This window comes from Puma concolor, chromosome F2 (genome assembly GCF_028749965.1).
Source record: "Puma concolor isolate L17-30 chromosome F2, mPumCon1.1.hap2, whole genome shotgun sequence".
In the NCBI taxonomy this organism is placed as follows: domain Eukaryota; kingdom Metazoa; phylum Chordata; class Mammalia; order Carnivora; family Felidae; genus Puma; species Puma concolor.
This window is the reverse complement of record NC_141684.1, coordinates 14,948,430-14,972,933: the sequence shown is the minus strand read 5'-3', so window position 1 is coordinate 14,972,933 and position 24,504 is coordinate 14,948,430. Positions and strand designations below refer to the sequence as shown.

Here is a 24,504-nt window from a genome sequence, read left to right as displayed (position 1 = left end):
CATTCCCCCCGCACTGGACTGCTCACTATAGGATCTGCTTCTGAAAGGGTGGGTTGGATCAAGGTTCCAGGGAGAGGATAAGCATGCTTAATTTGCTTGAGGGAACTAGACTCCCTTAGGCACAAAAGGAGGGCAGAAAATTTTGGAGAAGAGTTTAGAATTCCAGTTACTGCATGGCACCTTGCAGAAATGTAACGAAGCTAAAGAAATTCGTAATTCTTTTTTGCTGGGTATGAGCTGAGACAGCCTGTTACAGGTGCAGTTGGCTGCGTTCAACTGATGTGCGACTGAGTCTAAGTTCTGCGAATGCATCTTGCGGTTCAGAACCTGACTATACAAAGTGTAGTTACGGACACTGCCCGTGTTCCTCGCTCATGTCTCCTGAGGACTTGGTGGTTGGGGAAACTGCCTCAGGCTACAAGGACCGGTGGTGTTCTAAGGGCTTCCTCTGGCAAGCTAGCATGCTTGGCCTGATGTCAGATGGGCTGGAGATGCTGCGGCATTAATATCCCCAGAGCCGTTCTCGTCCAATGGGAATTAGTGCGTGACATATCCCAGATTTCTCAGTCCTCCCACGATCTCTGAGAAGTGTGCCACCGTGCCTCCTGGAGGCTGAGACCCGGTCTCCCACAAGGATATTCTCTCGGCGGCTGCTTCTTGCCTGTCCCCATTCTCCATCCCCTTACTGATATTTCCTGGGATCTTATTCCACGTCTATTTGCAATAAACCCTGTGTCAGGATCTGCTTCTGGGGGAGCCCAAATTAAGACAGACAGGTTCAACCTCAGGACTTCCGTATTCTCATGAATATCTTCTGCTGAGATGCAGTTTCTTTAAAAGGCAGTTTACCTGTGGTGCCGCTCTGCAGGTTCAGAGCACGCTCCTTTGGAAAATGTTTCAGACTCCGTAACTCATGTTTATGAATATGGTTACTCAGGGTAAAGATTTTTTTTTTCCTTTTGACTATGGTCTGAATAATCATGAGCAGTATTGCAAGCGGAATGTTTCAGCAGAAGAAAATCAGGGAAATTAAGAAAATCACAATCATTCCCGAGGGGGTCGGGAAACTCTTCTGCAGGTCACTGATTCAGCAAAAAGTTATCAAGTCTTGTGTATGCACAGGACACTGTGTGGTGCCAGGATCGTTGTAATTGTAAATTTGATTCTGGGGAGTGCATTCCCTAGTCATGAAAGCCGGGAGGATATTCGTGGTGCTTAACTAAAAAGGAGCGAAATGGATTTCAGAATGCAGCTTGCTCAGATACTGTTTCTGGAAGCAGGATCTAGAGAGGAATTCCTTCCCGTTTTTGAGTGAAGAGAGGCGACTCCCAAATAAGCGCACATCCAGACCCCTAAGGCGGCTGGTGGGTGCATGCACACGTTCATTAGGTCTTGTGAAAGTGTGACACATTTTTTAAAAAAATAAATCAATTTCATATTCTACCCCATGTAGTCCTCAGCTTTTTCTAATTGCTTCACAGAAGCTTGTTTTGTTTCCCCAACACGGTTGTGCGATATGTTGTATCATCCCACCATCTTGTCCAATTGTCACGGCGCACGGTAAGTTCACCCACTTAATAATCTCACAAGGGTTCGCTGCATGTTTGTGATACATCAGGCACTGACTTCTGGGAATGATGCCCACTCACTACCACAACCCCTCCACCCCCCCCCCCATCACTCTTGCCATGAAAAATCAATAAAGAACACATAGTCTTGACTTTCAGGGAGTTTCTCATTTATTTGCAGAGACAGGCAAAGAGCACTTTTCCAAATGGTACAGTAAGTACTATGAAAGAAGAGAGTATGGAATGGAGAAGTTGCAGCCCATTCAGATTTGGGAAGGCTGAGAGAACAGGTGGGGCCAGGGGCGAGCCCGGAGTATGTGTCATCTAAACCTCATGTATACATGCAGGACTTAGCCCGCATGTCCTTAAGGACGTAGCCAGGTGGAGAGAGGGCATTGGAGGCAGAAAGGAAAACACAAACAAGGGTCTAGACGTGGAGAAGAGCATGGGCTGTTTGGGAACTGCAAGTGTTCAACAGAGCTGGAGAGTAGAGTCTGCTCAGGGCTGGCAAAAGAAGAGGTGAGCCAGAATGTGAAAGGCTTGCACATTGTGCTATGCAGTGTAGACCATTTTGGAAAGGTAACAGGGAGAGACTGAAAACTTTTGAACAGGGTAGTAAAAAATCAGTTTTCACCTCATTTCACTTTGACTGCTTCTTGGAAACTGAATTGTGGGAGAAAAGTCAGGAAGGCAGGAAACCATTTAGGTGGTATCGCAGTAGCCTTGAAGGGATTGGGTGATAGAGTGGGCTGGCATCTGGAAATGGAGAGACGTGGATAGAAGTGTTAAGAGGGGAAGAGAGGCTACATGTAAGGAGGTGCGTGTGCGTGGCGGGGTGGGGGGCATGGAAAGTGAGTGTATTCCATGTAGAAGAGCCCACTGGGCTGAGGAAGGATTTAGCCTCTCTTCAGGGGGGGCTAGAAGTCTCATTTCCTGTGTTGTTATTTCCGCTTGAAGCTCTTGGCTCCGAGACCTTTGATCACGTGCTGTTACTTCCGCTCGAAGCTCTTGGCTCCAAGATCTTTGATCACGTGTGACAAAACCCCACGCACTTCCCCCTTTGGTCTGAATGTGCTGACAAGGCAAAACAAGACACTTTCACATCCTGTTCTTTAGCTCATGGTTGATTAACAGAGATTAAAACTCTCTGCTCTCCGAAGGTCGCAAGCTAGCCATATTTGGGAAAAACCATTTCCTGTTTTGATGAATAAGGCTTATTTCTGCAGCTTGCAAAGCCAGGGTGTAAAACCACCTCATTTGCAAACGTCTATAAGAGTAGAGGTGCTCCGAAGATATTTAGACTGGGGTTGATACTCCTATTGTGATAGTCTCCCTCATTTTGGTCTCCTAACTTGTCTGGTTTTTGTCTTTGACAGTTTGCCTCAGGATGGCACCTTGCCTCCAGATTCCCGTCTGCTCCAGCCAGGTAATAAGGCCATCTGGAGCCTTTTGTGCTCCATTCCTGGCTGGCAACCCAGGGGTCTAAAGGTGAGTCCTGATCCTGGTCCTATGTCCGGACTCTTGTCTGTTGGAAGCATGGTAAGAATTTGATTTTGATTTTGATTTTTTTTTTTTTTTGAGTCTTTAGTTGATTTCTGGTGATGGATTTTTTTTTTTTTTTTTGGTTTTGTAGTTAGATAATTTGGCTCTCTCTGTAAGTGAATTAAATGGTTTATAGATATTTTTCTCTTTTGAATGAAAGATGACAGAAAATCATGTTTGTTACTCTTTTCTGTTTGTTTGTTCATTTTTCCCCAATTTTGAACTCAAATCAACTAAGAATTTGTACCCATTAGAGAAGAGCTCTTTTTATATGAAAAATGAGTTTTGTATTTTTGGGTTTACCCCTGATGTATGGGCTAAAATTTTGGAATAGAAGCTATAAGTTTTCTAGGTTTTTATGTATGTTTATGTGTCTATAGATATGTAATATTTTCCTACTTCCAGATGGTATTACTAAATTAGATTATAAGAAAATTTTTAAAGAGTTTTATTCTAATTGACTTAGAGTTAGCTAAAGGCATATACAAATAAAGGACTATTCCTAAAAATTCCCAGATATTGAAAAAATTAGATTTCTAATACTTTCAATGTGCTCAAAATACATTCTTATAGGCAGTAATTCAAATGTTCTAAGAATTCAAGTTTACATAATTTAGGTAACTCTAGCAAATGAGGCTAATTTAATATTATTGGTTTAATAAAAACAGCTATATCTTCTGAGTTGTCAGCATTAAATGTAATAGAAACATATATTTTTATTTTATGCAAGCATGTTTTTCCTCAATTTATAAAGTTTGGCTGATTTAATACACTATCATCTCAGTTACTATATTTTAAGATTATAAAAATGTACATTTGTATTAGTCAAATTAAGTCATTATTTGGACAAACTTTATTTCAAAGTAATTATATTTTGCAGTATGTCAGCTTAAAGACAGTGTCCAAAATGAATTGGTAGCTTAAAACCTTGGACTGATGCTAAATTGACTTAATTTATGAATATTCATTAGACACCTAAATCCTATCTAAGTAAGAGAAAAAATTGAAGCATTAATTGCCGAATACAATTTCATTTTATATACTTTTGGACTTTTACTTTTCTCTAATACAGAGAGGCTATCTATTTGGGTCTGTTAATGCACGTGTTCATTTTTGCCACATTGAGAAGCTGTACCTATAAGGAACGCTTATGATTATAAAAATTATGAGATGTTGAGATGTATATTTATAAACTTTGCTAGTCTGCTAGAAAATACTGGTGTATGAAAGACAGTTTACAGTTATTTACTATCAGATACTCCTTCCTTGACCAAACTTTAGTTAGGCTCCTGTGAGCCTTCTTCTAGACGAGGCTCGACCTTGGCCTGCTGAGCCCCCACTTTAGCAATGAATCCTAAGCTAGTTAATTGACACTTGCCCCCCTTCATATGGGATCATCCTTGATATCTGATCAAGCTCCTCATACCCTGCCCTAGATATCTAAGTCCTTGGCACCTGCTTTTAGTAAGAATCCTGTGAAGCCAGTTTAGCAAGAATCCCCCTACTTTGGTATCTAACCAAGTTCCTCTTAGTAATTTCCTATCCACTCACCCCCTCACTGGCTCCTTGGCTGAGACCTCCAGCTGTCTGTGCTGCATGGGAATGGGATACCAAAGTCTCTCTCCTCTACTGCAGTAGTTCTAATAAGATCTGCCTCGCGGCTTTAACACATTCCCTGGGAATAACTCTTCTCTTACACCGTCTCCTGGTTTTCTATATGCAGTAGAAGTGGCTGTAGTGAAAACTTAGAATCAGTATATGTGAATGAGACTCTAACAGGAGTGATAGTAGCAGAGAGGAGCAACTTTGCACATGAAGTGTGCAGGGGGTATTTTGTTAAGAAAAACAAGAGTAGCTTTGTTCCAAAGTAAAATAACTAAATAACTTGTGTAATATGAGAGACAAGTGTATGACAAACTTGTCTGGATAGAGAAAGTTGTAGATAGTTCACGGAAAAGGAATTGTATTTCTTAGAGTCACAGCTGGCTAAGGCTGATGGGCTTATTTATAAGATTGTTTTTATGAATCTTTTTTTCCATTTCTTTTTTTTAATTTAAATATAAGATTTTTAATAAGAGTGTTAGTACCAAATATGCTGTTTCAAAACGAGCATTTGGTTTTCTTTCTATTAAAATGACATTTTTTTTTTCTTGGATTACTGGTGTTTTCTTAATAAGTGCTTGTAAAAAATATTTTTCTTTACCTTTATAATCTGCCTAGAAAACAACTATTCAGGGTCTTATTAGACTCATTTCCTATACTTTGGGTTGACTTTATCATATCTTTAATTACTCGAGAGAACAAAGTCTTTTCACTTAAAAAGAACTGGAGTTCTTTATAGTCACGTCCCTTCTATGCCTACTTTTAAATTTGTATCTTCATTTTGGCTAATTAGGTAACCAACTATTATTTCTCAGTAATCCACGATCCTACTTAATCAAGTGTTCAAATTTCCTGACTACTTTTTGTATTTTACTTTCCAAAAATCAAATCCTAAATGATATCTTTTGCCAAAGAAATTGTCAAGAAAAAAAAAAAAAGTTAAGTCTGGACCCGAGTAAGGAGAGGTATTATTGAATGAGACTATTGCAGAGAGATGCTCGAAGCCTGAGCCAGAGCAGTGTCAGGCAGGTGGGGGGGGGGGTGGAGCGGGGGGACAAGCAAAGTTTCTGTAAGCAGAGACCCGGGGATAGGTGCCTGTGCAAAGCAGAAGGATGTCATGCTAACAGCTGGTGTGCGGAAGGTGCCTTGAAACATAATGAACTGCATCCAGTGTTGTACTAGTAGAAAAGTTGAGGCAGGAAAGTTGTGTCCTCAGGCACAAGGACTTGGGATTCTGGTCTCAGTTGAAGTAAACAAGCAAAAATGCAGGAAGTTTGCAGAGTTGGGACCTAGTGGTTCTCAGCAAAGCAGCCTAAACTTATATGAAGCATAAAGTTGCCTCAGCCTTGTCAGTCCCTCTCTTTGTTCAAGGTGGGCTCAGAGAGACTCTTCATGGACAATTCAAGGATAAGGAATAACTCAAACAGCGGATGGCTGAGTGAGATAGACCTCAGGGCCACCATATTCTCAGTGATGTCCCTAGAAGACCAATTGAATCATCTGTTTGGAGTGCAGGCAGAGGTCAATTGTTTCAGTGTTCTTAAATGGGATGCCTAAAATTAAAAAAAAGATAAATGTTAGCATAAAGGAATGTATTAAAGAGCCAGAAGTCAAACGCTAAGAGTATCCAATCTAGTGAAATTCAGGAGGTCAGTGGATGAAATCGTTTCATTGTGCAGCACTGCTCCCTGAGTCATATCGTGATCTTAATTATGTTACTCAGAGCTCGGGTTATCTCCCTTATCAGGGGATACACGACCTGAGCATTTCACCAGACTTTCTTAGTGACCCAGACAGCAGCTTGTCTGGAGGGCAACCAGATTCACGCATGGACTGCTGCAGTGTTTATTCAGATCCTGGGGGAAAAGGCCAGTGACAAAGCAACCTAGAGTCCGAATAAGGATCTGGGAAATCGTGTTTTGGTTCTCAGTGACTTGAAGTCAGGAAAAAGGGAGAAAAGTTGTACAGGTTAGTTTGAAAAGTTACAGCCAGCTATTGAAGGAATCTGCAAGAATTGAAAATTTGGTAAGGGCTGACAATCTCTCTAAAGTAAAAGATTCAAATCTGATTTATAAGTAGGTATCACCACTAGTTTATCTACAGTGGGAAAAGAAGCTAATTAAGTGTCTATAAGACGAGATAGAGTTTGCATATCAATCAGCTACCTGCAGTTCACAGAGGTGCAAAATAGCTCAAAGGCAATGAATAGGGTCAGAATCCGGTAATCCAAAAGAGCATGCTATAGTTTCCCATTGAAACACCAAAGGCTCTCTACAGTCCCTTTCCCCTCTTGATCAAAGACAATCTCAAAGAAAGACTACTCTTGGTCAACAAAATAAGGCTGGTCTCACTGGAGGCGGCCTGGTTATTTACATAGATGCAGCAAGAACGACGTGGTACCACGTAGGTCTTATACTGGCTTCTCTGGACGCTTTCAGAAAGAATCTCACATTGGACTTTTCAGAGCCTCTCGAGGCTAGGAAGCCAGGCCAAAACTTCACCATCATTTTCCACCTGCAGTACCTAGTGATTTGGTGGGCATTCCTCTCTTCCTGAGGTCCTCAAAATAGCCTAGGATTCCTGAGCCTGCCAGGAAGTGACCTTCCTTGCCCACCTATAAGGCTGGGAACCCTATCAAGCCGGTTGCCAGGCCAGTTTTCCCAAGAGGGACTTTGTAAGCATTGGCCCATCATGTCAACCTTAATTGCTGAAAAGGCTCTGGTCACATCTGACGAAACGAGCACCGTTCTCAACTGTGACATTATAGGCAGAGCCGGCCTTGAGGAACCAATGCTTCCAATTATGTCCTATTAACAAGGTGGACGGGCTCTTACTGAATCTATGCAAATAACCACAGTGCCACGAAAACAGGAGTACTCCACGAGACTTCCCAGAATTTGGAAGGGTGAGGCAGGGCAGAGAAGAGGAATGTTTCCTTTCTGGTTCACAAGGGCACAGTCTACTAAATTGTTGTGAGTGCTAGATAGCTTGAGAGAACAGAGAAAGTGCATCCTTACATCCGGAAAATAGAACACGAGAGCATCAGCACCGCTCCAAACAAAGCCCATGACCATGAATGATCAGTTCATTCAGTCCTATGTAATAATTCTTGTTCCACTTGATCTTGGATTAATCGTCCATAAATCTATATTCTCCCCTAGAGTTCTAGAAATCCTGACTTAGTCTACCAGGGTGGTCCCAAAGTTATTTAAGCAGTGCCATCAGAAGCCTTACCCAAGAGTACCTGGCTGGCATAGTCCGCTTCCACGGGTCTCTAAGATAATCCTTTTTGGTTGAAGACAGAGCACTCAGTTGGTAGCTGATTTGCAAGGGCTCTTCGGGAAGCACCAGAGGAACATAAAACCACCTGTGAAGGACAGAAAACTTAAAGTAGCCATGGTTAGTTCATTTTTGATAATTTTCAAAGGTGAAAGATCTGAGCAGAGTTCACTATAAAAATAATACAATTGATAAATTTGATTTTTATGGGACACTGAAAAAGTTCAATCAGTTTTAGGCAAAACATGCTAATGTTTAATTAGCATCATTAATCCTGTTTTCAAAGAAGACTGGATATTATATGTAGTTTATGAAAATGGATGAGTATAATCTTTAGAGGAAAACATGACAGATACAATATCATGGTTCTGAGACATGATATACCATGAACATATATCAAGCATATTGTTAAAATATAGCAATGGTATATCCAGATAATCAAGCAATAAGTAAACTTAACCTGAATGAGTTTAGGAAGAACATACTTGAGTAAAATAAAAATGTATTCTTACAAGGCTGATAACTCAAACGGCATAACTGTATTTATTAAACCAACAACATTTAAACTAGCCTCGTTTGCCAAAGATTTACCTCGTGAGCCTGAATTTTAAAAACATATTGGTAAACTTTTATAAGAATACTTTTTCCCCCACATTAAACATATTAGAGATTTAATTGTCTCGGTTTCTGGGAATTTCGGAAATATTTAAAATTCTATAAACTCCTATTTATCTCTTATCCAATCCAGAAGGAGCTCCTTTAAGGGACTTTAGAATTTAATGTGGTCATACCATTTGGAGGTAGGAAAATATTACACATGTGTAATACAACATACATATAGCACATACAGATGGACACAAATAAAGAGCTTATAGCTTTAAATTTTAATTAAAAAATTTTAGAGCTGGTTCAGATATAAACGCAAAGACTCAAAACTCACTGGTTCATGTAAAAGAGCTGACTCTAATCCCTGCCTCACTTTTACCTTTTTACAAGGATTGTGTTTCTGGCAGATGGGGCAAATTGAAGTAACCTGCTCCATGTAAGAGCTGAAGCAGTCTCCCCAGTATTTGTGGAGGAGACCCTCAAGATGTACTTGGCCCCGATATGTATCCAATGGAGGCTGTGGACTACATTTTGGGAGAGTGACAGAGGAGAGACCAAGTGGCCATTGGTGTCTCCAAAGCCCATCTGAGTAAAGAAAACTTGAAGCTTATTTCTAATTAGCTTTTTCAGTGCAGGCTTTTGCTCTTGGGGTCGCTGGGCTCCTCACAGCCCTGACAGTGGTAAGGGACTTAAATATCAGGTGTCTACAGGACGAGGAGCCTGAGTGAGAAAGGAAAGGCCTGGCAGGGTGGATGACAGAGGAGGTAGAGGTGTTGAAGGGGGGAGAACGAAGGATTCTAGGGAGCTGAAGGGAAAGTTGAAGGTGGAAAAAGGGAGGCAGAGTTAGAGGAGGATGATGGGAAGGGATAGGTCTTAGAAAACACCGAGGAAGAGAAATGGCCTTGGAAGGAAGCAGTGGTCTCTGAAAATGTTTGTGGGAGAGACTTTGTTCTGTTTCTTTGTACCAAACAATAAAAGCAGTGCACCGTTTGGATGAAATCTTGGAGTCATGGGATTCAAGAGCCCTGCTCAGAATAAGTCAATGTAATCCAAGAGTCAGGGGCTTTAACTATACTCAGAAAAGCTGGAAGAAGGCAGAGAAATAGAAGGAAAAAAGACAAAAATGAAGAATAAAGCCAAGTCTTTACCATGCTACAGTAGACACATGTGTGAAGCACTGGACCAGGATTTAGACTCACCACTGTGGATCCCAACTTCCCCGGCCAGGAAAGGAGCCAGCATCTGATCAGATGGCATTGACGCCTGGGTGAAGAAAGCAAGGTCCTGGGGGCATCTGACATTCTGTCAGAGTTACAGCGTCATCCCTGTGAAAGAAAAAAAATGCAATGGATGTTACTATGAAGGATTTACTATGTTCATATGAAGGGGGTTATTGCAATAGGAGGAGAGGAGTATCATAATAGGAAGACGTTCTAAGTCAGAAATGTATCTGGGGAGGGATGGGTGGGCAGAGCTTTTAAATGCAGAGACGCCTGGGATAGGTGACTGTGGAGAGTAGGAGGTGGGGAGCTGAAAACTGGTAGGGGAGGGGGTTCTTGAAACTTAACCTTCATCAAATATTGTACTAACAGGGAAGTTAAGGCAGGAAGTGTTGGTTTGTGGTTAAGCACATGGGGCAGGGGTTGCTCTTAAGAGGAGCAAACAAATTCAAGTGCAGAAAATTTACATGGGATTGAGGGCTTTGTGGTCCCGAAGTTGTGTCAAGCTCAAAGTTTGATTAACCTTGTCAGCACTTAAAATTGTTTTTGAGATTTTGCAAAGGGTTCCCACTAAGATTTGTTTTTTCACCTTGTAAAAAAAGAAATGTTGGGAATAATTAGGGTTATTGATAGGTTACTAATGATGTGTTACGTGGGAAATACTCTCGAGTCAGAAGAAATGCTTAGACCTCCCTCGGTTAAATTTGTTTGGGTAAAACATTATTAGTGTAAATATTTAAACAATTGTATCCTGTATGGGAAGGTTCTAGACAATGATCAGTGTTTTTGCTGACCATGATACGTTTCTGTGTATCAGAGTTTTAGTGTTACTTTGCCTGTAAAACAAAAGCAGTATTATATTAGCAGTCATAATTTTAGTTATTTTTAAAAACATTAAGTTGGTTGCAACTTTACATCTTTAATGTGAATTCAGTGTATTTCCTGGCTAGTTTTCTACTGGGGATTCACATCATTTATCTATAAAGTTTTATTAATCTACTACTGATGTTTAAAAGCCTACTTTAGGTGTATTAAATCTATTTACTTGATAGTCTTGACATATTCTTGATATATTCTAACTTTGTACTAGGTTTACATCTAACATTTCAGGATTTTTATGTTATACCTGAAAATGTTTTCTCTGTGAAGATTATGTTTATGTGTTTTCATAAATTAAATGCAATCTCTTCTTTGAAAATAGGCACGAATCTTTGTGTTTAAACATGTTTTGTCAAAACCTTTTTTGGATTGACTTTATTTTGTTCTCTGTGCCATGGACACAACCAGATATGCTTGTCGATTGCATGATTATTGTAATGAACTCTCTTCAGATCATTCTCTTTTGAAAATATCAGTAGGAAGTAAATAATAGACCTTGTAGTCTTTTCTCATCTACAGTTTGTATGCTTTGTTTTACTCCTGATGCTTCCATGAAAATACCTGGAATCAGCTGGAAGGCAGAGTGTTCCATTTTTAACAAAGGATTGTCTTAGGAGCCTGGAGACTCTGCCAGATACTCTTGGGTGCAGGCTTCTGATGGCATTGTTTAACTATGAGATCATACCAGTGGACTGAGTCAGGAGTTCCAGACATCCAGTCAAGAAGTAGATGTGTTCCTGAGACTACTAACCCTGGATCAAGTGGAACAAGAATTATTACATAGGACTGAATGAACTGATCATTCATGGTCATGGGCTTTGTTTGGAGCGGTGCTGATGCTCTCGTGTTCTATTTTCCGGATGTAAGGATGCACTTTCTCTGTTCTCTCAAGCTATCTAGCACTCACAACAATTTAGTAGACTGTGCCCTTGTGAACCAGAAAGGAAACATTCCTCTTCTCTGCCCTGCCTCACCCTTCCAAATTCTGGGAAGTCTCGTGGAGTACTGTCTTCGTGGCACTGTGGTTACTTGCATAGATTCAGTAAGAGCCCGTCCACCTTGTTAATAGGACATAATTGGAAGCATTGGTTCCTCAAGGCCGGCTCTGCCTATAATGTCACAGTTGAGAACGGTGCTCGTTTCGTCAGATGTGACCAGAGCCTTTTCAGCAATTAAGGTTGACGTGATGGGCCAATGCTTACAAAGTCCCTCTTGGGAAAACTGGCCTGGCAACCGGCTTGATAGGGTTCCCAGCCTTATAGGTGGGCAAGGAAGGTCACTTCCTGGCAGGCTCAGGAATCCTAGGCTATTTTGAGGACCTCAGGAAGAGAGGAATGCCCACCAAATCACTAGGTACTGCAGGTGGAAAATGATGGTGAAGTTTTGGCCTGGCTTCCTAGCCTCGAGAGGCTCTGAAAAGTCCAATGTGAGATTCTTTCTGAAAGCGTCCAGAGAAGCCAGTATAAGACCTACGTGGTACCACGTCGTTCTTGCTGCATCTATGTAAATAACCAGGCCGCCTCCAGTGAGACCAGCCTTATTTTGTTGACCAAGAGTAGTCTTTCTTTGAGATTGTCTTTGATCAAGAGGGGAAAGGGACTGTAGAGAGCCTTTGGTGTTTCAATGGGAAACTAGAGCATGCTCTTTTGGATTACCGGATTCTGACCCTATTCATTGCCTTTGAGCTATTTTGCACCTCTGTAAATTGCAGATCTATCTGGAAACTTTGTTTTGTCTGGTAGCTAAGCTTTCTGTTTCCCGGTGCAAAAACCGGTTTGATGTTTACTTCTAAATTGCACTGTGTTTTCTCACCTTGCACAACTTGTCAACCCTTAACCAGATTTTCAGTTCTTACAGTTTCCTTCAATATTTGGCTATAAACTAATCTTAGCCTCAAAATAAACTTTCCAATTTTTCTGCCTCCTTCTTGACTTGAAGTCATGAGAACTACAAACCGATTGCCAGGTTTTTATTGGGACTCTGATATTGCCTTTGCTGGTCTTTGCCTCCAAAATCTGAAGAGTCACTGCAAGCCGAAGCCTAAGGACTTTTTATAAGATTGGAAGGACTCATCATCCCACCTGATCATTCATGGTCCAGCTCTTTCCATGCATAGGCCACCGCTTGCACTACCAAGCAAGTGTGGCGAAATACTCGAGCCATCCATCCTTATTGGAGAAGAACCAATGCTGTGGACATCACCACCAATACAATTGACATCACAGCTTCAAAAAACTCAGTGAGTGGTAAGAGACTGAATATACAAACAATCACCAGACAGGTACAAAAATAGAGCTCTGACCCACAGCCTCTAGAGCAATTAGTCTAAGAAGCCAAATATAACCTATTCAATATCAGTCCCAAATCAGGACCTGGTCAATAATTGCCAGCTTCCCTAATTTTTGCCCTCACTTCTAACTTATATATCTAACAAATATATTCTAATCAATCATATAAGATGGTCCACTTCTAGTTAGTTCTCTAGCTTCTGAAAGCTGACTGCCTCTAATTAGCATTCACCAAAGTCGTCCTGTTTTCCACTCCAGAGCTTTCCACAACTCTACCTGCATTTGAGTTTCTGCCCATCTCAGGTGATGGTGGTAATTCTCTTGCTATAGCAAGTTCTGAATGAACCGCATTTGTTTGTTTTCATTGGAGTGATCTTCATTTCTTTCCACAGTTTTCTTGGAAGTTCCACCAAAATACAGTTGGCACTGACCATCACCGTGGCCTCCAGTCTTAGACCAGGCACCCAGAACCTGTTGTGCCTCACTGCTCACTGCTCATCAAGTCCACAACGATGTGGTAAGTCAGCACAGGCCTGAACTCTACCCTTCGTGTTGAGTTCCTTGGTCTTTCTTCTGAGTTTTGTAGCCGGGTTTTGTTATTGGTGCCATTTGTTTGTATCATTGGTGGAATCAAGCCATTCTTTTCATCCCTTTTTGTTTGCATTTGTGTTACTGCTCCATGGGTTGCTGTCTAAAAGTGCTGTAGGTCACAAGGAGAATCATATGGTAGAACACAGGCATATGCCTTCTGAGCATATTTTTCATGGCAGCCTCACACACCAATGAGTTTGCCATTCTTTTACAAAAAATTTTTTTCAACGTTTATTTATTTTTGGGACAGAGAGAGACAGAGCATGAACGGGGGAGGGGCAGAGAGAGAGGGAGACACAGAATCGGAAACAGGCTCCAGGCTCTGAGCCATCAGCCCAGAGCCTGACGCGGGGCTCGAACTCACGGACCGCGAGATCGTGACCTGGCTGAAGTCGGACGCTTAACCGACTGCGCCACTCAGGCGCCCCCAATGAGTTTGCCATTATTACAAGAACTGCCCATTTGGACAAACTTTGTTGTAAGTCACCCAATAAAACTGGATGAGGTTCTTTCCATCTCAAGATTTTGTCCTTTGGGCTTTTCCCCCCCTTTTTGATTCAGAGAGAGCATTCTCTCTGATATTCCACATGCCAGAGGGCACACATTGTCGAGTCTGTGTTTGAAGGTGACCAATCATGAGTTTGGGTTTTGAGATATGCGTTGCACACACATTTCATTTCTACCAGCGTTGGCAGCTCTCATGGGATCATTTAAATCTAAATCATCTCCTCTTCTGGGAAAACTCTTGTTTCACATATCCACTCTCATGACAGTCCTTACTCTTGTACTTATCTTTCCAAATGTTGTAATTTTCCCAAGTATGAATTAAGCCTTTAGTGGGCACTTGGGGGCATTTGACTTCAAAACATTGTTCATTTGAAAGGTTCCTTAGAAAAGAAAGGAATACGATTTCTCAGTACATATGGGCAGCATTTTTTGATTGGTACACAGAGACCTCCCAACAAAGTTTAAATAAAAAATTACTTCACCAAAAGTTTCTTTGGCCAAGGCTATGAGGAATTTGACAAACTTAAGTAACAACAAAGTACTTTCTCTAGTAAATCCTCTTTCTTGTCCTTCAGCTGCTTCCCTATATCCTACTCTCCTTTTTCCCTCTTATCATTTCAATCTCTTTTCTCTGTCGACACCTCCATCTGCTTGTCCAGACCCTTTCCCCAACTCTTAAAACTACCAAAACCAGTTGCCTCTAAAAATCCATCCTTCTCATGTGCTAGGTATGCAGGGAACTATAGAATCTAAACCTTGCACTCAAGCTCTAATTCTTAGAATTCTAAAGATTTCTCTAAACTTAGATAAGACCAGCAAATACCCATAAAAATTTTTTAGAATTCAACTTGTACACATGTTGGTTGGAAACTCAGATGCTTACTTCCGTATGGCAAATGCTGATTGGACCTACCCAATAAGGGACCTATAAGAACCCCCTTTTCACATTAAGCTTGAGGCTCAAAAAGAAGCTCAAAAAGCAAGCTAGGTAAAGTCTCCTGAACACCATACATAAAACATTTTTAATAAACGGTCATTGGACCATAATTCCATGTGATAAAAGTAAAGATGAAACAATGGGATATTTTTTAGGATAGACTAGAAAATATCTTCCAAAAATGTGTGGGAGTGAGAGATGCTGATTGAACAGCAGCCCTTTCATCTCATTTTGTCAATGTTGCTGAACCTGAGATTGGGCACCTAATTCAAAGAAAGAAATTAGAATGGGAAATAGCCCCTTTATCTGAACTAAAACACCTGACCTAACATTTTGAAATGCCTTTAGAATAAAAATAAGACAAGACTTAAAATAACCTTGGGCCCTGAAGATCAAACAGCTAAGTAGACCACTACCTATTGATAAGGACATTTGTAGATATTGTAGAAAAAAAGGAGGGACACTGGAAAAAAAAAATGTCTCCTCTTAACAAAAGAAAAACCAAAATGAAAAAAATCCCTCAACTCAGATTAATAAGGAAGGAAAATGCGTTCAATAGTCTGGACTACTTTTTTTTTTTTTTTTTAAATTTTTTTTTCAACGTTTATTTATTTTTGGGACAGAGAGAGACAGAGCATGAACGGGGGAGGGGCAGAGAGAGAGGGAGACTCAGAATCGGAAACAGGCTCCAGGCTCTGAGCCATCAGCCCAGAGCCCGACGCGGTGCTCGAACTCACGGACCGCGAGATCGTGACCTGGCTGAAGTTGGACGCTTAACCGACTGCGCCACCCAGGCGCCCCTGGACTACTTTTAAACAAAGTGAATTATAAATATAGATGGTCAACCTCATTAATTCTTGGTAGATATGGGTGCTGCTTTATGTTAAATCCTACCTCTTTCTCAACACATTCCTCAGAGAAAACATAGCACACACAGGAGCAGGTATCTCAAATAATCTGCAGCCATTAGCTGTAACCCTGTGTCCTTAACTGAAAAACATTCTTTTTTGTTCTGTGATGCCACCCTTGCAAAGTTAATAAGGGGATATTTACTTTGCAAATGTGCACGAGAGGAGCTATATATTGAAATTCCAGAGGACTCCTCTATTCATAATCAAATTGCATCTGCTCTGGATATACCTTTGCCTTCTCCGTAATATTTAATACATACCTCTGATAAAAATCTTGACACCATAACTGACACCTTATGGACTAAAAATGCCAACATCAGAATTGGAATGGAATTGGAGGTGAATCTATTAAAATTCAGATAGATCATACCAAACCATTACCCTAACTTTCCCAATATCCTTTGAGGCCAGACACACAAAGGAAGAGCTCAAACCTAGCTTTCAAAACCTTATTCTCAAAGATCTTTTCATAGTCTGCAGTAGCCCTTGCTACACTCTCATCCTGCCGAAAAGGAAACCAAATGGATGAAGATATAAATTGTTCAAGACTTCAAGACCATCAACAAAATTGTTATCTCTTGTTTCCGTGTAGTATGCAATTCAAATACCATCTGATCTGCCTACCGCCTCTGGCTTCATTGTTCATTTGAAAGGATCTTTGCTTTGCCTTTTTCAGCATGCCTCTAGACCATGCCTTCCACTGAGGAGGACCACAATATCCCTGGGCAGTCATGCCTCAGGGGTGCACTGAAGCCATCTACCACTTTTCCCCAGGTCTTTAATCAAGATTTATAAGATCCAAATTGCCCTTGTGATTTAGTTCTGATATAATATAATACAACATAAGAATCTCTTACTTTGTTCAGAGGACAAGGAAGCTTGTGAAAAGAATCATTTACTTACTCTCAGCCTTAGCAGAAAAGGAACATGATGCTTCAAAAGATAAATTACAAGTGTTCCGCAATGCAGTCCATTATTTAGGAAATGACCTATGTAAGAAAGGGAAATAGGGGCGCCTGGGTGGCGCAGTCGGTTAAGCGTCCGACTTCAGCCAGGTCACGATCTCACGGTCCGCGAGTTCGAGCCCCGCGTCGGGCTCTGGGCTGATGGCTCGGAGCCTGGAGCCTGTTTCCGATTCTGTGTCTCCCTCTCTCTCTGCCCCTCCCCCGTTCATGCTCTGTCTCTCTCTGTCCCAAAAATAAATAAACGTTGAAAAAAAAAAAAAAAGAAAGGGAAATATTCTCCTGATAGATTAAAGACTATCCAAATTTATCCTAGACCTCTTTCAAGCTGACAACTGGGAGGATTTCTAGGTTTAATTGGAAATTGCAGGCAATGGGTACCAAATTTTTCTGTGATTGCAACACTTCTTTCTGAATTGTCTAAGTCTTTGGTAAGAGACTCAGATCTGGGAGCCCAGGTATAAATAGGCCTTGTGTACCTAAAGAAGGCCCTTCAATAGCCTCCTTCTTCAGGTATTCCTAACTAGAAAGCCATTTCATTAAATTGTGCATGAACAATTTGAAGAAGCCCTTAGGGTTTCAATTCAATTTCATGGGAATCATCAAAAGCCAGCTGCATACTATTGTCTCACCCTTGACCCTATTGTAAAGGCTTTTTCCCTCTTGACTTAAGGTAATCAGTGCCATCACAAAAGTCACCAGTGCTTCTGCTGAACTAGTTCTAGGCTCTCCACTTACTCTCATGGTTCCTCATGCGACACAGACATTACTATTGACTGAGAACACACAACACTTTTCAGCCAACTGATTAAACCTCTGAAGAGATTCTGTTAACTCTCTCCTCTTTACTCTTCACCCTTGAAACAACCTGAATCCTGCCACTCCCCTGCTCCTAAAAGAATTGCAACAGCTTGATTGTCTTACTTCAGTTAGGGAGCTATCTGTACCTCACAGATGCACGGCGTATTAAAGATCCCACTGAGAAATCTGACCTAATATTATTTGCTGAGGGAGCGTACCTCAACTGAAACTGGAGATTATCAAGCAGGAAATGCTATCAGTAATTTAAGAAGATGCTTCTTTAGAATATAGTCCTCTACCTGAAGTAAAATCAGCCCAGATGGCAAAACTTAACTGCCCTTCCTAGAGCTTTTCAACTAGCTAATGATCAGAGAATACATAATGTGTATATATACGAATAGCAGATCTGCTTTTGGAGTAGTAAGACTCTGGGATGCCTTCTTCATAACAAAGGGGGTTCTCAGCTCTGCTGGTATCCTCCTAAAAATGGACAACAAGTTATGGAACTTTTAGATGTACTCCTACTTCCTAGAGGGATGGCTACTATAAAGATTGAAGCCCATGTAAAAAGAGATAATACAGAAGCTAAAGAAAATGCTGTAGGAGATCATTATGCTAAAAACTCTCCTTAACCAAAGTTATAAGCCTACCGAAACCCTCAAAGGATATATCTCTGGAAGGATTCAAAGAGGTCATTAAAAATATCAACATATGGCGTCCGATTTTGAAAAGGAAGGATCTGGTTGTATCTTTCGCTCAGATAATCTCTGGAGTGCTCAAGATGGCAGCGTGGTTAAACCAGATAAATTCAAGTGGATATTAACTACATTTCTTCATGAAACTAACTCATTACAGACAAATCGATCATCTTAACATAGGTGAGAAAATTTTAAAACGATAGCTGAGGTTATTTTCAGGTCATGTGTCACCTGTCAACAACCTAATCCTGGAAAATCTGTAAAGGGGAGACACAGCCAGGACCTCAGCGGGACTTCAAACACCTTGAGATGGATTTTAACTGGCATCAACTTCTATGATATTTGAATATTTTTAGTTATTGTACATCTATATTCAGGATGGGCTGCAGCATTTCTTTGCTGAAAAGCTACAGGTCTTATGGTCACTAAAAAGCTGCTTGATTTTGTGTTTTCAGCCTGAGGCATCTCGACTTTTATATCAAGTGATCAGGATGTGCACTTACCAGACACTCTTGGGAGAAAATTCTGTAAGATGTTACCCTTACTTATAAACTATACTGTTCTTATCACCCACAATCTTCTGAAAAGGTTGAAAAGACTGATGGAAATCCTTGAATTTAAATTAACAAAACTTTCAGAAATCCTTGAGTTCTCTTTGTCAAAGACACTCTCACTAGGTCTTATAGCTCTACAGTTCACTCCCTCTGGGACACATCAGTTGTCCCCCTGTGAATTGGTAACTGCAAGATCCATGCATTTGGGAATTTCATCTCTGATATTAGACTCCACCCTACTGCATGGTGACATGGCAAAAAATTTACAAGGGGCTCTTGTATTACACCCAGTTCTATCACCAGTGGTTAAGGGTACCTCCCCAAAACATTTTTCTGAATCACCTCTTCATGATCTTCCGCTAGGATATTTTGTCTGTTGGAAGAAACATCAGAGGAAATCTGCTGCCTTTGATCTCAATGGAAGGAACTTTATCAGGTACTGTTAGCAACAAATACAACAGTGAAATGCCAGGGAGCCAATGCTTGGTTTCATGCTTAACAATTAAGGAAGCAATTCAGAATTCTGCACAATTACAAGGCTACTTTAATAGGGGAATTTATTTATTTTATTTTTTTTTAATTTTTTTTTCCAACATTTATTTATTTATTTTTGGGACAGAGAGAGACAGAGCATGAACGGGGGAGGGGCAGAGAGAGAGGGAGACACAGAATCGGAAACAGTCTCCAGGCTCTGAGCCATCAGCCCAGAGCCCGACGCGGGGCTCGAACTCACGGAGCGCGAGATCGTGACCTGGCTGAAGTCGGACGCTTAACCAACTGCGCCACCCAGGCGCCCCTAATAGGGGAATTTAAATTGAGGATACTCTGAGATCTTGTAGACACAAATAATCTTTGAAAGGAAACAGCTCACCTAATCTCTTTGGAACAAGCAGATGGCTTCAGACAATGAATAGTTTCTGCCCAGGGTGTTGGACCAAGACCTCTGTCTGATTCCTGTTTTATCTATCTACTACTAATAATTATCCTTATTTTCTATAGATCCTTGGTTGCTATTCACACATAAAGGCTCTTTCTCTCCTTTTTCCATCCTTATATAATTGTTAGGCCAGAACATACTCATTCTAATGCCATCATTAGACTATCTCAAACAGTAGCTACTGCCTTTGGTCTTACTGACAGCTGGATATGCCATCTATCACTGTATCCCATTATAAAACCTCTCACCAAATGAGACTATAAGGAATGGTCTAATGAGACTATAAGGAATGATGTTTCCATTTGCACTTACATGGAAAAATGACCTTAAACAAATAAGCCTGTGACTTTATCAGTGTCCATGTATGCAAAAGAACCAATTATTACAATCAATCAGACCCTATATAATTTTAAACTTTATTTCCCACAACTTTCTAAGGGCAATGGACCAAATGCTTGCCATCTGGAAGAAATTAACAGGAACCCAAATATGTACCCCAACTGATAGAAGGCGTTAGTTTTGACCTCATGATACATATAACTCATTATTTCCTAGATCTCACGTGTCCCTACCAAGTACTACTTTCTTTGTAACCAGGATTCCTGATTCTGTTTGTTTCAGACTAACACCTTTAAGAATAGTAATCCAATGCTTGTCTGCGTACCGAAACCTTAATTCTATAAATCACCATGGCTAGAAATTCCAACTCAGACATAGGTTCAAAAATAAAGCCACTCTTGATTATTCAGGACACTACCTGTAAGAATTACTGATTCATTGTTCATGATACTATTCCCATCAGTGGGAGTCATACAAGTAGAAAAAGGTGTAAGAAACCTCACTAATTTGCATAACTTACTAATGATACCATCTCTCGCTTAGACGGAATACAGATCACTTTCAACTCGTTGGCATGGGTGACATGTCTACTCATTGGTGGCCAATTGCATTGCTGTAAATTTCTTTTAAGCTAGTCATAGTGGCACTTGTGCTATTGCTAATAGTTCTTACTGTACTTGGATTAACAGAATAGGGTGGAACAGGCTATACATTGCTTAAGGAGAATGCTATTTGGCTATCTAAAGTTAGTCCTCATGGCCTATGATACTTGTTCTCTTGGCTTGGGTTGGGCAGCTGGGATTTGTTTTGAAGCATTTTATAGGGACTATTAATTGTTTTTGTTTTGGGTCATGCGATCATTATGCTGAACTGTTGTATTCTATCCAGAGTCTTAAATGTTCTCACACAACTGTTCTCTCATCAGATGATCCCAATGATGACAAAACAACCGAAAGGTCAGGAAGATCTCACATACAGTTGACTATGGAGGTGACTAACAATCTCTGAGCAGCGCAGATCTGGATCGCTAGCTTTCTCTGAATTGGCCGACTTCTTGCAAGTGAGTTAATGATTGAAATGAGGAACTGGGAGACTGACCATACATACAGGCAATGGCCAGACTCTCAGACTATAAAAACAGAGTTCTGATCCACAGCCTCAGTAGCAATCAGCCTGGCAGGCCAACTCACCGTTTCTGCAGCAACTGCCCCAAATGGTCAGGTCTTGGTTAATAACCGCCTGATTCCCTAAGTTTTGTCCCTCATTTCCAAAAAAAGTAAAAAATGTTCCCCTAATTAGTTAGGGGAACTAATAGCATGCCCTAACTCGAGTTAGTCTCATTCTAATTTCTTCATGCCAACAGCATCCTATCAGGGTGTACCTAGTCTTTCTTCCCTTTTATTTCACTATACAGCTGGTCCACTAAGTTGTGCCTTGAGTCTCTGCCAAGTATAAGTGATGGTGGCTGACTTCCGTATGGTCGCAAGTTCTGAATAGTCTTTGCTTGTTCCCATTTGGGTGGCCTTCATTTATTTCCGCAGAAGTACTGCTTAATCAAAAGATTTTCTTCCACCAGCCTTTTGGAATCCACTAAACCTGTGACTCACAAGTTTGACTCCTAGTTCTTTGCTTTAATTCCACCTTTACAAAAAAAAGTTGATTTATTTATTTTGAGAGAGAGAATGTGCTGAAGGGGCAAAGAGAGAGGGAGAGAGAGAGAGACAGAGAGAGAGAGAGAGAGAGAGAGAGAGAGAGAAAGAATCACTAGCAGTTTCCACAGCATAAGTGTGGAGCCTGATGCAGGGCTTGAACTCATGAACTGTGAGATCATGACCTGGGCCAAAATTGAGAGTCAGACCGACTGAGCCACCCCATTTTTTTTAAATGTTTATTTATTTTGAGAGATAGGGGGAGGGGAGGAAGGGAAGAGAGAGAGAGAGGGAGAGAGAGAATCCTAAGCAGGCTCCGCACTGGCAACATAGAGCCTGAGTTGGGGCTTAAACTCACAAACCAAGACATCATGACCTGAGCCAAAATCAAGAGTCAGACGCTTAACCAACTGAATTATCCAGGTGCTCCAATTCCATCTTTTATATTGATATTTTTTATTTTTCATTTCAGGTAACCCTGTTTAAGATGTCTGGACTTCAAGATTCTAAAACAATTGACCTTTGCTATAACCTCTCAACAGATGGTTCAGCTTATTTTACAGGAACAACACCAACAAAAGTCCTAGACAGATCCTGCTTTGTCTCACTCAGGAGGTTTATGCTGGTCTTTTACTTGTTTAGGTTAGTTTATTATATTCATTCTTATTGAACAAAAGGAGGGTTTGACAGTGTCAGCTCTGTATTTATCTGAGCTCTGTATTCCTGGAAAACATTGATGGTTAATAAATCCCCCATCTTTTGTGTTCAGTTTCTTACTGAAAAGAGCCACCACCCTTCTGCATACCATTTATGGAAGACTCCTCATCCATTTTTTCTCGTGACTCCAATAAGAGTTGTGTGTCAAGGTGTCTATGGAAAATTGATTTTTGGCAAAGATGCCAGCACCATTCAAAGGCAAAAGCATAGTGCTTTCAACAAATGATTCTGGGACAACTGGATACAGTCACACACAGGAGAATGAAGTTGGATCTTTACCTCACCACTATATAAAAAATAACTCAAAGTGAATCAAAAATCCAAGTCTATGAGCTAAAACTGTGGGATTCTTAGAAGAAAACATAGAGGTAAATGTTCATGACATCAGGTGTGGCAGTGGAATTTGAGATATGACTCCAAACACAAGCAACAAGACAAAAAAACAGATAAATTGAGCTTCATTAAAATTAAAAAATTTGTGGGATGCCTGATGGCTCAGTTGGTTAAGGATCAGATTTCATCTGAGGTCATGATCTCACATTTCGTGGGTTCGAGCGCCATGGCGGGCTCTGTGCTGATAGCTTAGAGCCTGGAGCCTGCTTCAGATTCTTCTCTACCTCTCTCTGCCCCTCCCCCACTCACATTCTGTCTCTCAAAAAAGAATAAAAAACATTAAAAAATAAAAATATATTAAAACTTTTGTGCTTCAAAAGATACTATCAAGAAAGTGAAAGGACAACCTAAGGACTATAGCTATATTTGAAAATTGTATATCTGATAAGGAACCTGTATCTAGAATATATAAAGAATTCTTAAAATTCAGTAATAAAAATGACAAATAACCTAGTTTAAAAAGTCAAAGGATTTGAATGGACATTTCTCCAAAGATGACATACAAATGGCTGATAAGCATATGAAAATATGCCATAGATCATTAGTCATCAAGTAAGTGCAGATCAAAACCACAATGAGATATTACTTCAAGCCCACTAGCCTAGAATCAAAAGGTAGGTCCATAACAAGTGTCGGCAAGGATGTGGAGAAACAAACCCCTCTAGATTGCTAGTGGGAAGGCAAAGTCACCTACAGAAAACAATCTGACAGTTTCTTCAAATGATTTACCCTATGATCCAGACATTACACTCCTAGAGAAAAGGCCAAAGGGAAAAAAAAAAACCTATGTCTACACAAAAAGTTGTACACAAATGTTTACAGCAACAATATTCATAATAGCCAAAAGGTAGAATCAACCCAGTGTCCAACTGGATATTTGGATAAACAAAATATGATACATCCATACAATGAAATATTATTTGGCCATGAAAAGGAAAGAATGACTGACATATGCTATAACACGGACAAATCTTGAGCACATTAAACTAAGTAAAAGATGCCAGTGACAAAAGGCCACATATTGTATTATCCGTTTATATGAAATGTCCAGAATAAGAGAATGTAAAAAGATAGAAAATAAGATAATGGTTGCTTAAGGCTGGAAAGGATGGTGGGTGGGGAAGGGATAGCTAAATCCGATGTTCTTTTCTTAAATTGAGATGACAAAAATATTCTAAAATTGATTGTAAGGATGGCTTCAAATCTGTAAATAAAAATAATTGTACCTTTTAAATGAGTGAATTTTATGGTATGTGAATTATGTCTCAAGAGAGCTGTTAAGACACAAGAAGACAAATGGCCCGTGTTTGCAGATGTTTAGTAGCCTGTTTCCTGAATACAGGAAGTTGGGAGCCCAGTTTGAACTACCTTTGTCCCTTGTGATTCACAGTGCCAGCATTTTCACTAATACGATTCTCTTAATTCTGTGGGTTTTTACGAAGTTGAGAAGTTCACTCTATGCCACGAAACTGCGTCCATAATTATTTTTGAGTCAGATCTTCTAATTCTGACTGCCTAACTGAA

At 40.5% G+C, this 24,504-nt stretch overlaps 2 long non-coding RNA genes across 3 annotated transcripts; one reads left to right on the top strand and one right to left on the bottom strand.

The window, feature by feature from the left end:
- Positions 1–1,716: 1,716 nt before the first annotated feature.
- On the bottom strand, positions 1,717–10,126 carry LOC112859509 (uncharacterized). Of its 2 annotated transcripts, none has more exons than XR_003223520.2 (3): positions 9,797–10,126; positions 7,947–8,079; positions 1,717–6,265 (listed from the first exon to the last, which is right to left on the bottom strand). It is a non-coding gene; the product is annotated as an uncharacterized LOC112859509 (long non-coding RNA). The 2 variants fall into 2 exon arrangements; XR_015247032.1 differs by having other exon boundaries at positions 7,957–8,079; positions 9,797–10,125.
- An 8,972-nt stretch (positions 10,127–19,098) lies between these two features.
- LOC147571845 (uncharacterized) lies at positions 19,099–22,653 on the top strand. The gene is made up of 3 exons (XR_015246711.1): positions 19,099–19,381; positions 21,147–21,281; positions 22,343–22,653. It is a non-coding gene; the product is annotated as an uncharacterized LOC147571845 (long non-coding RNA).
- The last annotated feature ends 1,851 nt before the right edge of the window (positions 22,654–24,504 follow it).